Raw genomic sequence first — 17,500 nt, 5'->3', positions numbered from 1 at the left:
AAATCAGCATTAGCAATTAGCTTAGCATAATGTATCAGCCTCTGTTATTGGGAAGGTGGCTAAAGGCTAGTGTACAGAGGGCTAACATAATGAGATAATATAATATACATGCTTGGGCTATAGCCAGTAATAAACTGGTTTATATTATAATAATAATTATAATAACAATATTATTATCAAGTAATAAACTGGTTTATATTATAATAACAATAATAATATTAATAATATAACCCAGTAATAAACAGGTCTACATAATAATAATAATATGAATAATAATATGAATAATAATATGAACATAAATAATAATAATATGAATATGAATAATACTAATATGAATAATATGAATATGAATATGAATAATAATAATATGAATAATAATATGAATATGAATAATAATATAACCCAGTAATAATCAGGTCTAAATCATAATAATAATAATAATAATAATAATATAACCCAGTAATAATCAGGTCTAAATAATAATAATAATAATATTAATAATAATTATAATAACAATAATAATATTAATAATATTAATAATAATAATATGAATAATAATAATATTAATAATAACAATAATAATATAACCCAGTAATAAACAGGTCTAAATAATAATAATAATAATAACATTAATAATAATACTATTAATAATAATAATATTAATACTAATAATATTAATAATACCAATAATAATATGACCCAGTAATAAACAGGTCTAAATAATAATAATAATAATATTAATAATAATAATAATAATATGACCCAGTAATAAACAGGTCTAAATAATAATAATAATAATAATAATAATATAACCCAGTAATAATCAGGTCTAAATAATAATAATAATAATAATATGACCCAGTAATATACAGGTCTAAATACTACTACTACTACTACTAATAATAATAATGTTAATAATAATAATAATATTAATAATCATAATAATAATAATAATATGACCCAGTAATATACAGGTCTAAATAATAATAATAATAATAATAATAATAATAATAATAATAATAATAATAATAATATGACCCAGTAATATACAGGTCTAAATACTACTACTACTACTACTAATAATAATAATGTTAATAATAATAATAATATTAATAATCATAATAATAATAATAATATGACCCAGTAATATACAGGTCTAAATAATAATAATAATAATAATAATAATAATAATATAACCCAGTAATATACAGGTCTAAATAATAATAATAATAATAATAATAATAATAATTATAATATGACCCAGTAATATACAGGTCTAAATAATAATAACAGTCACATGACCCACAGTGTCAGAGAACAGACATCACTCCAGAGAAACAGAGTGAATGTAATGTAAATGATCAGACAGCAGTTCAACAGATAGGCATTTAAACAAATAAGAAACACAACAGTCATGCAGATTGACTAATTAAAGATCACACTAGTTGCCTTGTAAACATACTCCTCAACCATCCTTCCTCAGTACCCTGATATTCCCTAACCCAACCCCTAGCCCTAACCCTAAACCCAAACCTGATCTTGACCCTCATAGTATGGCTGCTCCAAAACAACCCAGGCATTAGCGACAACATTCTCTCTTCAGCCAATCAGGAAGAAGCAAGATAACTATTGGTCTGAAGCCCATCCCTAGGTACTGCAGGGGTTTATTGTGACCAGCCACTAAGAACTATGGGTAATGTAGTCCTGTGGCCAGCCACTAAAAACTATAGGTAGTGTAGTTCTATTTCCAGCTGCCAAGAACTCTGGGGTAGTGTTGTCTTCCCTAGGCTTACAGGTGATCAGAGCTGGGAATGGGGAGTACTATAGTGTACTATATTATACTAGACTAATCTAATATAAACCACTGTGTTTCAGATCATCAGGGTAGGTAAGATACTATAACAACATTAGAGAACATATTGTTATACTATAATATAATATACTATACTATACTAGCCTGTATATAAAGCACTGTGTTTCAGATCATCAGGGTAGGTAAGATACTATAACAACATTAGAGGACATATTGTTATACTATAATATAATATACTATACTATACTAGCCTGTATATAAAGCACTGTGTTTCAGATCATCAGTGTAGGTAAGATACTATAACAACATTAGAGGACATATTGTTATACTATAATATAATATACTATACTATACTATACTAGCCTGTATATAAAGCACTGTGTTTCTGATCATCAGGGTAGGTAAGATACTATAACAACATTAGAGAACATATTGTTATACTATAATATAATATACTATACTATACTAGCCTGTATATAAACACTGTGTTTCAGATCATCAGGGTAGGTAAGATACTATAACAACATTAGAGAACATATTGTTATACTATAATATAATATAGCCCTTTACTATACGATACCGTATCCTTTATAAAGTCCAGGTTCCCTCCCACCTTCATGGTGTCGCAGGGTTTCCTCTGCTCATGTACTCGTTCATGGTGGACTCCAGAAGGTACGCGTATTCCCCTTGGACTTCCTGACTCTCAGCACCCCCTACTTCTTCACAAACTAGCCTCTGCTGACTTCATGTACTGCACTGTCTTGTCAAACAGTGTAGGTAAGATCTGTAACAACACATTAGAACTACACCTTGTTAGGACTATACCGTATTTTACTATATACAGGTGTTGATACACAGACCAGTGTGTTCTACTATATACAGGTGTTGATACACAGACCAGTGTGTCCCTACCAGACCAGTGTGTGTACTATATACAGGTGTTGATACACAGACCAGTGTGTTGATACACAGACCAGTGTGTTCTACTATATACAGGTGTTGATCACAGACCAGTGTGTCTTCTTCACTATAACAGGTGTTGATACAGACCAGTGTGTGCTACTATATACTTTTGATACACAGACCAGTGTGTTGATACACAGACCAGTGCTGTGCTACTATATACAGGTTTTGATACACAGACCAGTGTGTTCTACTATTACAGGTGTTGATACACAGACCAGTGTATACACAGACCAGTGTTTACTATATACAGGTGTTGATACACAGACCAGTGTGTTCTACTATATACAGGTGTTGATACACAGACCAGTGTGTTGATACACAGACCAGTGTGTTCTACTATATACAGGTGTTGATACACAGACCAGTGTGTTGATACACAGACCAGTGTGTTCTACTATATACAGGTGTTGATACACAGACCAGTGTGTTGATACACAGACCAGTGTGTTCTACTATATACAGGTGTTGATACACAGACCAGTGTGTTCTACTATATACAGGTGTTGATACACAGACCAGTGTGTTCTACTATATACAGGTGTTGATACACAGACCAGTGTGTTCTACTATATACAGGTGTTGATACAGAGACCAGTGTGTTGATACACAGACCAGTGAGTTCTACTATATACAGGTGTTGATACACAGACCAGTGTGTTGATACACAGACCAGTGTGTTCTACTATATACAGGTGTTGTTGATACACAGACCAGTGTGTTCTACCCTACTATATACAGGTCATACAGAGACCAGTGTGTTGATACACCCAGTGTGTTCTACTATATACAGGTTTTGATCCATTTGTTGTCAGCACTTTGAATACAACATTTTCAAAGTGAGTTCTACTATATACCAGGTGTTGAATCACAGAAATGTGTTGATACAACATGATGTAATGTTCTACTATATATAAATGGACCAAGACCAGTGTGTTGATACACAGACCAGTGAAACCTACTAAATACAAAAACCAATTGATACACAGACCAGTGTGTTGATACACAGACCAGTGTGTTCTACTATATACAGGTGTTGATACACAGACCAGTGTGTTGATCACAGACCAGTGTGACCCATTCTACATATACAGGTTTTGATACACAGACCAGTGTGTTGATACACAGAAGTTCTACTATATACAGGTGTTGAAATACCTCAATCAGACCAGTGTGTTGATACAGGTCAGAAGTGTGTTCTATATATACCTAGATGATACCAGACCAGTGTGTCTACTATATACCCAGACCAGTGTGTTGATAACCAACAGACCAGAACTATAATCCCCTAGATGACCCCCCTTGATACACAGACCAGTGACCTAACTATAGAACTATAATCCCCTAGTGAGTTCTACTATATACAGGTGTCACACCCCGATAACCAGACCAGTGTGTTCTACTAATACCCCCTACTCTGTCACAATAATTCCTACCTGACTTATCCATTTGTTGTCAGCACTTTGAATACAACATTTTCAAAGTGCTGCCCACTATATACCAATTACTAAATCACAAAAATAGAAACCCAACATGATGTAATCTCAGGATCGTTAGAATAAATGGACCAAAGCGCAGCGTGATCTGTTCACACCCTAGGTGAAACCAACAAAACAAAAATCCAATCTGAAAACGAACCCTAGTCAACAGTTCTAACTAACCAACTATAATTACCAGATCCCCCAAAGTACAAGGGAAATGGCTGCCCCCGATCCTCAATCAGAGACAACTATAAACAGCTGACCCTGATTGGGAACCACACCAGGTCAACATAGAACTATAATTACCTAGATGACCCACCTTAGTCACACCCCGACCTAACCAACATAGAACTATAATTACCTAGATGACCCACCCTAGTCACACCCCGACCTAACCAACATAGAACTATAATCCCCTAGATGACCCACCCTAGTCACACCCCACCTAACCAACATAGAACTATAATTACCTAGATGACCCACCCTAGTCACACCCGACCTAACCAACATAGAACTATAATTACCTAGATGACCCACCCTAGTCACACCCCATAGACCTAACCAACATTAGGCAACATGGAACTATAATCACCTAGATGACCCACCCTAGTCACACCCCGACCTAACCAACATAGAACTATTTGATTTGACCTAGATGACCCACCCTAGTCACACCCCGACCTAACCAACATAGAACTATAATCACCTAGATGACCCACCCTAGTCACACCCCGACCTAACCAACATAGAACTATAATCCCCTAGATGACCCACCCTAGTCACACCCCGACCTAACCAACATAGAACTATAAAAAGCACCTAGACATGACCCCCTAGTCACACCCCACCTCCAACATAGAACTATAATCCCCTAGATGAAAAAAACCCACCAGAAATAGTTCATAGGCATAAAACTTATTCCTAACCAACATAGAACTTGTAATCCCTAGATGACCCACCCTAGTCACATATCACCTGAAAACAGCAACATAGAGAAAATAAAAGGCCAGTTTAAAATGTGACCCACCCTAGCTAACCAGATGACATGTCACAACACAATGCCACAGATGTAACGTGTTGAGTCCCATGTTTCAGTGATATGCTGAAAAAAGGAATGTCCACCCTGTTGCCTGAGAAATGTTCATATCTCTAGGCATAAAAAGCCTTCAGCGTTGTTTTAGAGAATTTGGCAGTACGTCCAACTGGCCTTTCAACCACAGACTACGAGTAACTACGCCAGCCCAGGACCTCTAGATCCGGCTTCTTCACCTGTGGGATTGTCTGAGACCAGCCACCTGGACAGCTGATGAAACGGAGGAGTATTTCTGTCTGTAATAAAGCCCTTTGTGGGGAAAAAACTCATTCTTATTGGCTGGGCCTGGCTCCCCAGTGGGTGGGCCTGGCTCCCCAGTGGGTGGGCCTGGCTCCCCAGTGGGTGGGCCTGGCTCCCCAGTGGGTGGGCCTGGCTCCCCAGTGGGTGGGCCTGGCTCCCCAGTGGGTGGGCCTGGCTCCCCAGTGGCTGGACCTGGCTCCCCAGTGGGTGGGCCTGGCTCCCAAGTGAAAATCAAATCAAATTTATTGGTCCCATACACATGTTTAGCAGATGTTATTGGTCCCATACATGTGTTTAACAGATGTTATTGGTCACATACACATGGTTAGCAGATGCTATTGGTCACATACACAGCAGGTTAGCAGATGCTATTGGTCAGCTCTGACACGTGGTATCTAACCAGTAATATCTAACCAGTAATATCTAACCAGTAATATCGAACTAAATGTTTGTGCTTCTAGCTCTGACAGGGCAGTAATATCTAACCAGTAATATCTAACCAGTCATATCTAACCAGTAATATCTAACTAAATGCTTGTGCTTCTAGCTCTGACAGGGCAGTAATATCTAACCAGTAATATCGAACTAAATGCTTGTGCTTCTAGCTCTGACAGTGCAGTAATATCTAACCAGTAATATCTAACCAGTAATATCTAACTAAATGCTTGTGCTTCTAGCTCTGACAGGGCAGTAATATCTAACCAGTAATATCTAACCAGTAATATCTAACCAGTAATATCTAATATCGAACTAAATGCTTGTGCTTCTAGCTCTGACAGTGCAGTAATATCTAACCAGTAATATAACCAGTCTATCTAACCAGTAATATCTAACTAAATGCTTGTGCTTCTAGCTCTGACAGGGCAGTAATATCTAACCAGTAATATCTAAGAGGTTCACAACCTATACCCAAAATATACGTAAATCTAGTGAGGAATGGATTAAAAATATATACAGTATGAGATGGGTGGCAGTATATATCTAACAGTATGAGATGGGTGGCATAGTATAGAATACAGTATATACATATGAGATGACATAGTATAGAATAATATACATATGAGATGGGTAATATAGAGATGGGTGGCATAGTATAGAATACAGTATACATATGAGATGGGTGGCAAGTATAGAATACAGTATATACATATGAGATGGGTGGCATAGCTATATATACATATGACAGGGCAGTATATACATATGAGATGGGTGGCATCTACAGTATATACATATGAGATGGGTGGCATAGTATAGAGTACAGCATAGTAATACAGTATATACATATGAGATGGGTGGCATAGTATAGACCAGTATATACATATGAGATGGGTGGCATAGTATAGAATACAGTATATACATATGAGATGGGAGATGGGTGGCAAGTATAGAATACAGTATATACATATGAGATATATATACATATGAGATGTGGCATAGTATAGAATACATATGAGATGGGTGGCTAGTATAGAGTCAGTATATACATATGCATGGGTAATAGTATAGAGTACAGTAATACATATAAGTAATGCAAGATAACATTATTAACCAGTATTCCCATGGGTGGGAGCCTATCCCTAGGCCCACCCAGGGCTGAGCCCCTGCACATTCATGTGAAATCCATAGATTAGGGCCAAATTCATTCATTTCAATTTACTGATTTCCTAATATGAAGTGTAACTCAGTAAAATCTTTGAAATTATTGCTTGTTGGGTTTTTGTTTTTTGTTCAGTATATATCCATAATCCCTACACCCTAACCCCTGATTCCTAACCTCTAATCCCTACACCCTAACCCCTGATTCCTAACCTCTAATCCCTACACCCTAACCCCTGCTTCCTAACCTCTAATCCCTACACCCTAACCCCTGATTCCTAGCCTCTACTCCCTACACCCTAACCCCTGCTTCCTAACCTCTAATCCCTACACCCTAACCCCTGCTTCCTAACCTCTAATCCCTACACCCTAACCCCTGCTTCCTAACCTCTAATCCCTACACCCTAACCCCTGCTTCCTAGCCTCTAATCCCTACACCCTAACCCCTGCTTCCTAGCCTCTAATCCCTACACCCTAACCCCTGCTTCCTAGCCTCTAAACCCTACACCCTAACCCCTGATTCCTAACCTCTAATCCCTACACCCTAACCCCTGATTCCTAACCTCTACTCCCTACACCCTAACCTCTGCTTCCTAACCTCTAATCCCTACACCCTAACCTCTGCTTCCTAGCCTCTAATCCCTACACCCTAACCTCTGCTTCCTAACCTCTAATCCCTACACCCTAACCTCTGCTTCCTAACCTCTAATCCCTACACCCTAACCCCTGCTTCCTAACCTCTAATCCCTACACCCTAACCTCTGCTTCCTAACCTCTAATCCCTACACCCTAACCCCTGCTTCCTAGCCTCTAATCCCTACACCCTAACCCCTGCTTCCTAACCTCTAATCCCTACACCCTAACCCCTGCTTCCTAGCCTCTACTCCCTACACCCTAACCTCTGCTTCCTAACCTCTAATCCCTACACCCTAACCCCTGCTTCCTAACCTCTAATCCCTACACCCTAACCCCTGCTTCCTAGCCTCTACTCCCTACACCCTAACCTCTGCTTCCTAACCTCTAATCCCTACACCCTAACCCCTGCTTCCTAGCCTCTAATCCCTACACCCTAACCTCTGCTTCCTAGCCTCTAATCCCTACACCCTAACCCCTGCTTCCTAGCCTCTAAACCATACACCCTAACCCCTGCTTCCTAGCCTCTAATCCCTACACCCTAACCCCTGATTCCTAACCTCTAATCCCTACACCCTAACCCCTGCTTCCTAACCTCTAATCCCTACACCCTAACCCCTGATTCCTAGCCTCTACTCCCTACACCCTAACCCCTGCTTCCTAACCTCTAATCCCTACACCCTAACCCCTGCTTCCTAACCTCTAATCCCTACACCCTAACCCCTGCTTCCTAACCTCTAATCCCTACACCCTAACCCCTGCTTCCTAGCCTCTAATCCCTACACCCTAACCCCTGCTTCCTAGCCTCTAATCCCTACACCCTAACCCCTGCTTCCTAGCCTCTAAACCCTACACCCTAACCCCTGATTCCTAACCTCTAATCCCTACACCCTAACCCCTGATTCCTAACCTCTACTCCCTACACCCTAACCCCTGCTTCCTAACCTCTAATCCCTACACCCTAACCTCTGCTTCCTAACCTCTAATCCCTACACCCTAACCTCTGCTTCCTAACCTCTAATCCCTACACCCTAACCTCTGATTCCTAACCTCTACTCCCTACACCCTAACCTCTGCTTCCTAACCTCTAATCCCTACACCCTAACCTCTGCTTCCTAACCTCTAATCCCTACACCCTAACCCCTGCTTCCTAGCCTCTAATCCCTACACCCTAACCCCTGATTCCTAACCTCTAATCCCTACACCCTAACCCCTGCTTCCTAGCCTCTAATCCCTACACCCTAACCTCCCTTCCTAACCTCTAATCCCTACACCCTAACCCCCCTGCTTCCTAACCTCTAATCCCTACACCCTACCCTGCTTCCTAGCCTCTACTCCCTACACCCTAACCTCTGCTTCCTAACCTCTAATCCCTACACCCTAACCCCTGCTTCCTAGCCTCTAATCCCTACACCCTAACCCTGCTTCCTAGCCTCTAATCCCTACACCCTAACCCCTGCTTCCTAGCCTCTAAACCATACACCCTAACCCCTGCTTCCTAGCCTCTAATCCCTACATCCTAACCCCTGCTTCCTAGCCTCTAATCCTAACCCCTGCTTCCTAGCCTCTAACCCTAACCCCTGCTTCCTAGCCTCTAACCCTAACCCCTGCTTCCTATCCTCTAACCCTAACCCCTGCTTCCTAGCCTCTAACCCCTGTTTCCTAGCCTCTAACCCTAACCCCTGCTTCCTAGCCTCTAACCCCTGCTTCCTAGCCTTTAACCCTAACCCCTGCTTCCTAGCCTCTAACCCTAACCCCTGCTTCCTAGCCTCTAACCCTAACCCCTGCTTCCTAGCCTCTAACCCTAACCCCTGCTTCCTAGCCTCTAACCCTAACCCCTGCTTCCTAGCCTCTAACCCTAACCCCTGCTTCCTAGCCTCTAACCCCTACCATCCTGTCACCACCAGTTCATTGTGGGCGTTGAGGCATGTGAATGCAGCCTGTAGGTGAATGTGTCTGATCGTATTGATGTGTGTATTACGCTTTATTGATGTGTGTGTGTGTGTGTGTGTGTGTGTGTGTGTGTGTGTGTGTGTGTGTGTGTGTGTGTGCCGTGTGTGTGTGTGTGTGCGTATGATGTGTGTGTGTGTGTGTGTGTGTGTGTGTGTGTGTGTGTGTGTGTGTGTGTATGTGTGTGTGTGTGTGTGTGTGTGTGTGTGTGTGTGTGTGTGTGTGTGTGTGTGTGTGTGTGTGTGTGTGTGTGTGTGATATGATACAGGACCATATTGATGTGTGTGATATCATACAGTCACAGAACAGTCAACGTGGGGCTGGTACCGCTCGCTGTGCGGTAGCAGAGAGAACAGTCTATGACTTGGGGCTCCGGTACCGCTCGCTGTGCGGTAGCAGAGAGAACAGTCTATGACTTGGGGCTCCGGTACCGTCATTGTGCGGTAGCAGAGAGAACAGTCTATGACTTGGGGCTGGTGTGCGGTACAGAGAGACAGTCTCGTGTGTGCGGTAGCAGAGAGAACAGTCAACGACTTGGGGCTCCGGTACCGCTCGCTGTGTGGTAGCAGAGAGAACAGTCAATGACTTGGGGCTCCGGTACCGCTCGCTGTGCGGTAGCAGAGAGAACAGTCAACGACTTGGGGCTCCGGTACCGCTCGCTGTGCGGTAGCAGAGAGAACAGTCAACGACTTGGGGCTGTAGCAGAGAGAACAGTCATTGTGTGGTAGCAGAGAGAACAGTCTATGACTTGGGGCTCCGGTACCGCTCGCTGTGCGGTAGCAGAGAGAACAGTCTATGACTTGGGGCTCCGGTACCGCTCGCTGTGCGGTAGCAGAGAGAACAGTCTATGACTTGGGGCTCCGGTACCGCTCGCTGTGCGGTAGCAGAGAGAACAGTCTATGACTTGGGGCTCCGGTACCGCTCGCTGTGCGGTAGCAGAGAGAACAGTCATATGACTTGGGGCCGGTACCGCTCGCTGTGCGGTAGCAGAGAGAACAGTCTATGACTTGGGGCTCTGGTACCGCTCTATGCTGTGCGGTAGCAGAGAGAACAGTCTATGACTTGGGGCTCCGGTACCGCTCGCTGTGTGGTAGCAGAGAGAACAGTCTAGCAGAGAGAACAGTCTATGACTGGGGCTCCGGTACCGCTTGCTGTGCGGTAGCAGAGAGAACAGTCTAGACAGCTTGCTGTGTGGTAGCAGAGAGAACAGTCTATGACTTGGGGCTCCGGTACCGCTCGCTGTGCGGTAGCAGAGAGAACAGTCTATGACTTGGGGCTCCGGTACCGCTCGCTGTGCGGTAGCAGAGAGAACAGTCTATGACTTGGGGCTCCGGTACCGCTCGCTGTGCGGTAGCAGAGAGAACAGTCAACGACTTGGGGCTCCGGTACCGCTCGCTGTGTGGTAGCAGAGAGAACAGTCAACGACTTGGGGCTCCGGTACCGCTCGCTGTGTGGTAGCAGAGAGAACAGTCTATGACTTGGGACTCCGGTACCGCTTGCTGTGCGGTAGCAGAGAGAACAGTCTATGACTTGGGGCTCCGGTGTGCGGTAGCCGCTCGCTGTGCGGCGGCAGAGAGAACAGTCTATGACTTGGGGCTCCGGTACCGCTCGCTGTGCGGTAGCAGAGAGAACAGTCAATGACTTGGGGCTCCGGTACCGCTCGCTGTGCGGTAGCAGAGAGAACAGTCTATGACTTGGGGCTCCGGTACCGCTCGCTGTGCGGTAGCAGAGAGAACAGTCAACGACTTGGGGCTCGGTACCGCTTGCTCGCTGTGCGGTAGCAGAGAGAACAGTCAATGACTTGGGGCTCCGGTACCGCTCTATGCTGTGCGGTAGCAGAGAGAACAGTCTATGACTTGGGGCTCCGGTACCAGCTATGACTTGGGGCCCGCTGTGCGGTAGCAGAGAGAACAGTCTATGACTTGGGGCTCCGTGTACCGTCTGCTGTGCAAAGGTAGCAGAGAGAACAGTCTATGACTTGGGGCTCCGGTACCGCTCAGCTGTGTGCAGAGAACAGTCAACGACTTGGGGCTCCGGTACCGCTTGCTGTGCGGTAGCAGAGAGAACAGTCTATGACTTGGGGCTCCGGTACCGCTCGCTGTGCGGTAGCAGAGAGAACAGTCTATGACTTGGGGCTCCGGTACCGCTCGCTGTGCGGTAGCAGAGAGAACAGTCTATGACTTGGGGCTCCGGTACCGCTTGCTGTGCGGTAGCAGAGAGAACAGTCAACGACTTGGGGCTCCGGTACCGCTCGCTGTGTGGTAGCAGAGAGAACAGTCAACGACTTGGGGCTCCGGTACCGCTCGCTGTGCGGTAGCAGAGAGAACAGTCTATGACTTGGGACTCCGGTAGCCAGTCTATGACTGTGCGGTAGCAGAGAGAACAGTCTATGACTTGGGGCTCCGGTACCAGTCTATGACTTGCTGTGCGGTAGCAGAGAGAACAGTCTATGACTTGGGGCTCCGGTACCGCTCGCTGTGCGGTAGCAGAGAGAACAGTCTATGACTTGGGGCTCCGGTACCGCTCGCTGTGCGGTAGCAGAGAGAACAGTCTATGACTTGGGGCTCCGGTACCGCTCGCTGTGCGGTAGCAGAGAGAACAGTCTATGACTTGGGGGCTCCGTCTAGAGAACAGTCAACGACTTGGGGCTCCGGTACCGCTCGCTGTGCGGTAGCAGAGAGAACAGTCTATGACTTGGGGCTCCGGTACCGCTCGCTGTGCGGTAGCAGAGAGAACAGTCTATGACTTGGGGCTCCGGTACCGCTCGCTGTGCGGTAGCAGAGAGAACAGTCTATGACTTGGGGCTCCGGTACCGCTCGCTGTGCGGTAGCAGAGAGAACAGTCTATGACTTGGGGCTCCGGTACCGCTCGCTGTGCGGTAGCAGAGAGAACAGTCAACGACTTGGGGCTCCGGTACCGCTTGCTGTGCGGTAGCAGAGAGAACAGTCTATGACTTGGGGCTCCGGTACCGCTCGCTGTGCGGTAGCAGAGAGAACAGTCTATGACTTGGGGCTCCGGTACCGCTCGCTGTGCGGTAGCAGAGAGAACAGTCTATGACTTGGGGCTCCGGTACCGCTTGCTGTGCGGTAGCAGAGAGAACAGTCTATGACTTGGGGCTCCGGTACCGCTCGCTGTGCGGTAGCAGAGAGAACAGTCTATGACTTGGGGCTCCGGTACCGCTCGCTGTGCGGTAGCAGAGAGAACAGTCTATGACTTGGGGCTCCGGTACCGCTTGCTGTGCGGTAGCAGAGAGAACAGTCTATGACTTGGGGCTCCGGTACCGCTCGCTGTGCGGTAGCAGAGAGAACAGTCTATGACTTGGGGCTCCGGTACTGCTCGCTGTGCGGTAGCAGAGAGAACAGTCAACGACTTGGGGCTCCGGTACCGCTTGCTGTGCGGTAGCAGAGAGAACAGTCTATGACTTGGGGCTCCGGTACCGCTCGCTGTGCGGTAGCAGAGAGAACAGTCTATGACTTGGGGCTCCGGTACCGCTCGCTGTGCGGTAGCAGAGAGAACAGTCTATGACTTGGGGCTCCGGTACCGCTTGCTGTGCGGTAGCAGAGAGAACAGTCTATGACTTGGGGCTCCGGTACCGCTCGCTGTGTGGTAGCAGAGAGAACAGTCAACGACTTGGGGCTCCGGTACCGCTCGCTGTGCGGTAGCAGAGAGAACAGTCTATGACTTGGGGCTCCGGTACCGCTCAGCTGTGCGGTAGCAGCAGAGAACAGTCTATGACTTGGGGCTCCGGTACCGCTCGCTGTGCGGTAGCAGAGAGAACAGTCTATGACTTGGGGCTCCGGTACCGCTCGCTGTGCGGTAGCAGAGAGAACAGTCTATGACTTGGGGAACAGTCTATGACTTGGGGCTCCGGTACCGCTTGCTGTGCGGTAGCAGAGAGAACAGTCTATGACTTGGGGCTCCGGTACCGCTCGCTGTGCGGTAGCAGAGAGAACAGTCTATGACTTGGGGCTCCGGTACCGCTCGCTGTGCGGTAGCAGAGAGAACAGTCTATGACTTGGGGCTCCGGTACCGCTCGCTGTGCGGTAGCAGAGAGAACAGTCTATGACTTGGGGCTCCGGTACCGCTCGCTGTGCGGTAGCAGAGAGAACAGTCTATGACTTGGGGCTCCGGTACCGCTTGCTGTGCGGTAGCAGAGAGAACAGTCTATGACTTGGGGCTCCGGTACCGCTCGCTGTGCGGTAGCAGAGAGACTTGGGGCTCCGGTACAGTCTATGACTTGGAGAACAGTCTATGACTTGGGGCGGTACCGCTCGCTGTGCGGTAGCAGAGAGAACAGTCTATGACTTGGGGCTCCGGTACCGCTTGCTGTGCGGTAGCAGAGAGAACAGTCTATGACTTGGGGCTCCGGTACCGCTCGCTGTGCGGTAGCAGAGAGAACAGTCTATGACTTGGGGCTCCGGTACCGCTCGCTGTGCGGTAGCAGAGAGAACAGTCTATGACTTGGGAGAACAGTCTGACTTGGGGCGGTACCGCTTGCTGTGCGGTAGCAGAGAGAACAGTCTATGACTTGGGGCTCCGGTACCGCTCGCTGTGCGGTAGCAGAGAGAGCAGAGAGAACAGTCTATGACTTGGGGCTCCGGTACCGCTCGCTGTGCGGTAGCAGAGAGAACAGTCTATGACTTGGGGCTCCGGAGACAGTCTATGACTCGCTGTGCGGTAGCAGAGAGAACAGTCTATGACTTGGGGCTCCGGTACCGCTTGCTGTGCGGTAGCAGAGAGAACAGTCTATGACTTGGGGCTCCGGTACCGCTCGCTGTGCGGTAGCAGAGAGAACAGTCTATGACTTGGGGCTCCGGTACCGCTTGCTGTGCGGTAGCAGAGAGAACAGTCTATGACTTGGGGCTCCGGTACCGCTTGCTGTGTGGTAGCAGAGAGAACAGTCTATGACTTGGGGCTCCGGTACCGCTCGCTGTGCGGTAGCAGAGAGAACAGTCTATGACTTGGGGCTCCGGTACCGCTTGCTGTGCGGTAGCAGAGAGAACAGTCTATGTCTATGACTTGGAGAGAACAGTCTATGACTTGGGTACCGCTTGGCTGTGCGGTAGCAGAGAGAACAGTCTATGACTTGGGGCTCCGGTACCGCTCAGAGAGAACAGTCTATGTGCGGTAGCAGAAAGAACAGTCTATGACTTGGGGCTCCGGTACCGCTCGCTGTGCGGTAGCAGAGAGAACAGTCTATGACTTGGGGCTCCGGTACCGCTTGCTGTGCGGTAGCAGAGAGAACAGTCTATGACTTGGGGCTCCGGTACCGCTCGCTGTGCGGTAGCAGAGAGAACAGTCTATGACTTGGGGCTCCGTAGAGCGTGATCACACAGTCGTCCAGGTGGTGCTCTCATGCATGTTGCACATGTTGTGAATGATTGTTGTTCTTACAAGGACATGACTTGTACATAGCTAGACACGACCGCCTCATTGACCTGATAGCCAGTGAGGTGAGACAGATATGACTTGTCCGGTGACCTGATAGCCAGTGAGGTGAGAGCAGATACTCTATGTTGACCTCATAGCCAGTGAGGTGAGACAGATAGTCTTGTTGACCTCATAGCCAGTGAGGTGAGACAGGTAGTCATTGACCTGATAGCCAGTGAGGTGAGACAGATACTTGTTGACCTCATAGCCAGTGAGGTGAGACAGGTAGTCATTGACCTGATAGCCAGTGAGGTGAGACAGATACATGTATGTACATAGGGCTGACGCTGACCAGTCTATAGCCAGTGAGGTGAGACAGGTAGTCGTTGACCTGATAGCCAGTGAGGTGAGACAGATACTTGTTGACCTGATAGCCAGTGAGGTGAGACAGATACTTGTTGACCTCATAGCCAGTGAGAACAGTGAGACAGGTAGTCATTGACCTGATAGCCAGTGAGGTGAGACAGATGACTTGTTGACCTCATAGCCAGTGAGAGAGACAGGTAGTCATTGACCTGATAGCCAGTGAGGTGAGACAGATAGTCTATGACTTGCCTGTGCTAGCAGAGAGAACAGTCTATAGCCAGTGAGGTGAGACAGGTAGACGTTGACCTGATAGCCAGTGAGGGAAGAGACAGATAGTCTTGTTGACCTGATAGCCAGTGAGGTGAGACAGGTAGTCATATGACCTGATAGCCAGTGAGGTGAGACAGATACTTGTTGACCTCTGAGGTGAGACAGGTAGTCGTTGACCTGATAGCCAGTGAGGTGAGACAGGTAGTCATTGACCTGATAGCCAGTGAGGTGAGACAGATACTTGTTGATCTGATAGCCAGTGAGGTGAGACAGGTATGACGTTGACCTGATAGCCAGTGAGGTGAGACAGGTAGTCTATGTTGACCTGATAGCCAGTGAGGTGAGACAGTCTATACTTGTTGACCTCATAGCCAGGTGAGGTGAGACAGGTAGTCGTTGACCTGATAGCCATGTGAGGTGAGACAGGTAGTCATTGACCTGATAGCCAGTGAGGTGAGACAGATACTTGTTGACCTCATAGCCAGTGAGTGAGACAGGTAGTCGTTGACCTGATAGCCAGTGAGGTGAGACAGATACTTGTTGACCTCATAGCCAGTGAGAACAGTGAGACAGGTAGTCATAAAGACCTGATAGCCAGTGAGGTGAGACAGATACTTGTTGACCTCATAGCCAGTGAGGTGAGACAGGTAGTCATTGACCTGATAGCCAGTGAGGTGAGACAGATACATGTATGTACATAGCTAGACACGACCGCCTCATTGACCTCATAGCCAGTGAGGTGAGACAGGTAGTCGTTGACCTGATAGCCAGTGAGGTGAGACAGATACTTGTTGACCTGATAGCCAGTGAGGTGAGACAGATACTTGTTGACCTCATAGCCAGTGAGGTGAGACAGGTAGTCATTGACCTGATAGCCAGTGAGGTGAGACAGATACTTGTTGACCTGATAGCCAGTGAGGTGAGACAGGTAGTCATTGACCTGATAGCCAGTGAGGTGAGACAGATACTTGTTGACCTCATAGCCGGTGAGGTGAGACAGGTAGTCGTTGACCTGATAGCCAGTGAGGTGAGACAGATACTTGTTGACCTGATAGCCAGTGAGGTGAGACAGGTAGTCATTGACCTGATAGCCAGTGAGGTGAGACAGATACTTGTTGATCTCATAGCCAGTGAGGTGAGACAGGTAGTCGTTGACCTGATAGCCAGTGAGGTGAGACAGGTAGTCATTGACCTGATAGCCAGTGAGGTGAGACAGATACTTGTTGATCTCATAGCCAGTGAGGTGAGACAGGTAGTCGTTGACCTGATAGCCAGTGAGGTGAGACAGGTAGTCGTTGACCTGATAGCCAGTGAGGTGAGACAGATACTTGTTGACCTCATAGCCAGTGAGGTGAGACAGGTAGTCGTTGACCTGATAGCCAGTGAGGTGAGACAGGTAGTCATTGACCTGATAGCCAGTGAGGTGAGACAGATACTTGTTGACCTCATAGCCAGTGAGGTGAGACAGGTAGTCGTTGACCTGATAGCCAGTGAGGTGAGACAGATACTTGTTGACCTCATAGCCAGTGAGGTGAGACAGGTAGTCGTTGACCTGATAGCCAGTGAGGTGAGACAGATACTTGTTGACCTCAGCCAGTGAGGTGAGACAGGTAGTCGTTGACCTGATAGCCAGTGAGGTGAGACAGGTAGTCGTTGACCTGATAGCCAGTGAGGTGAGACAGGTAGTCGTTGACCTGATAGCCAGTGAGGTGAGACAGGTAGTCG

General features: G+C 46.7%; 1 pseudogene; it reads right to left on the bottom strand.

Moving 5' to 3' along the window:
- Positions 1–17,500, bottom strand: part of LOC127923271 (glutamate receptor 2-like) — a 46,101-nt pseudogene that overhangs the window by 18,614 nt on the left and 9,987 nt on the right.

Source organism: Oncorhynchus keta, unplaced genomic scaffold, assembly GCF_023373465.1.
Source record: "Oncorhynchus keta strain PuntledgeMale-10-30-2019 unplaced genomic scaffold, Oket_V2 Un_contig_2912_pilon_pilon, whole genome shotgun sequence".
In the NCBI taxonomy this organism is placed as follows: Eukaryota; Metazoa; Chordata; class Actinopteri; order Salmoniformes; family Salmonidae; genus Oncorhynchus; species Oncorhynchus keta.
Note: the sequence above shows the minus strand (reverse complement) of the source record. Positions and strands in the feature narration are given on the sequence as shown.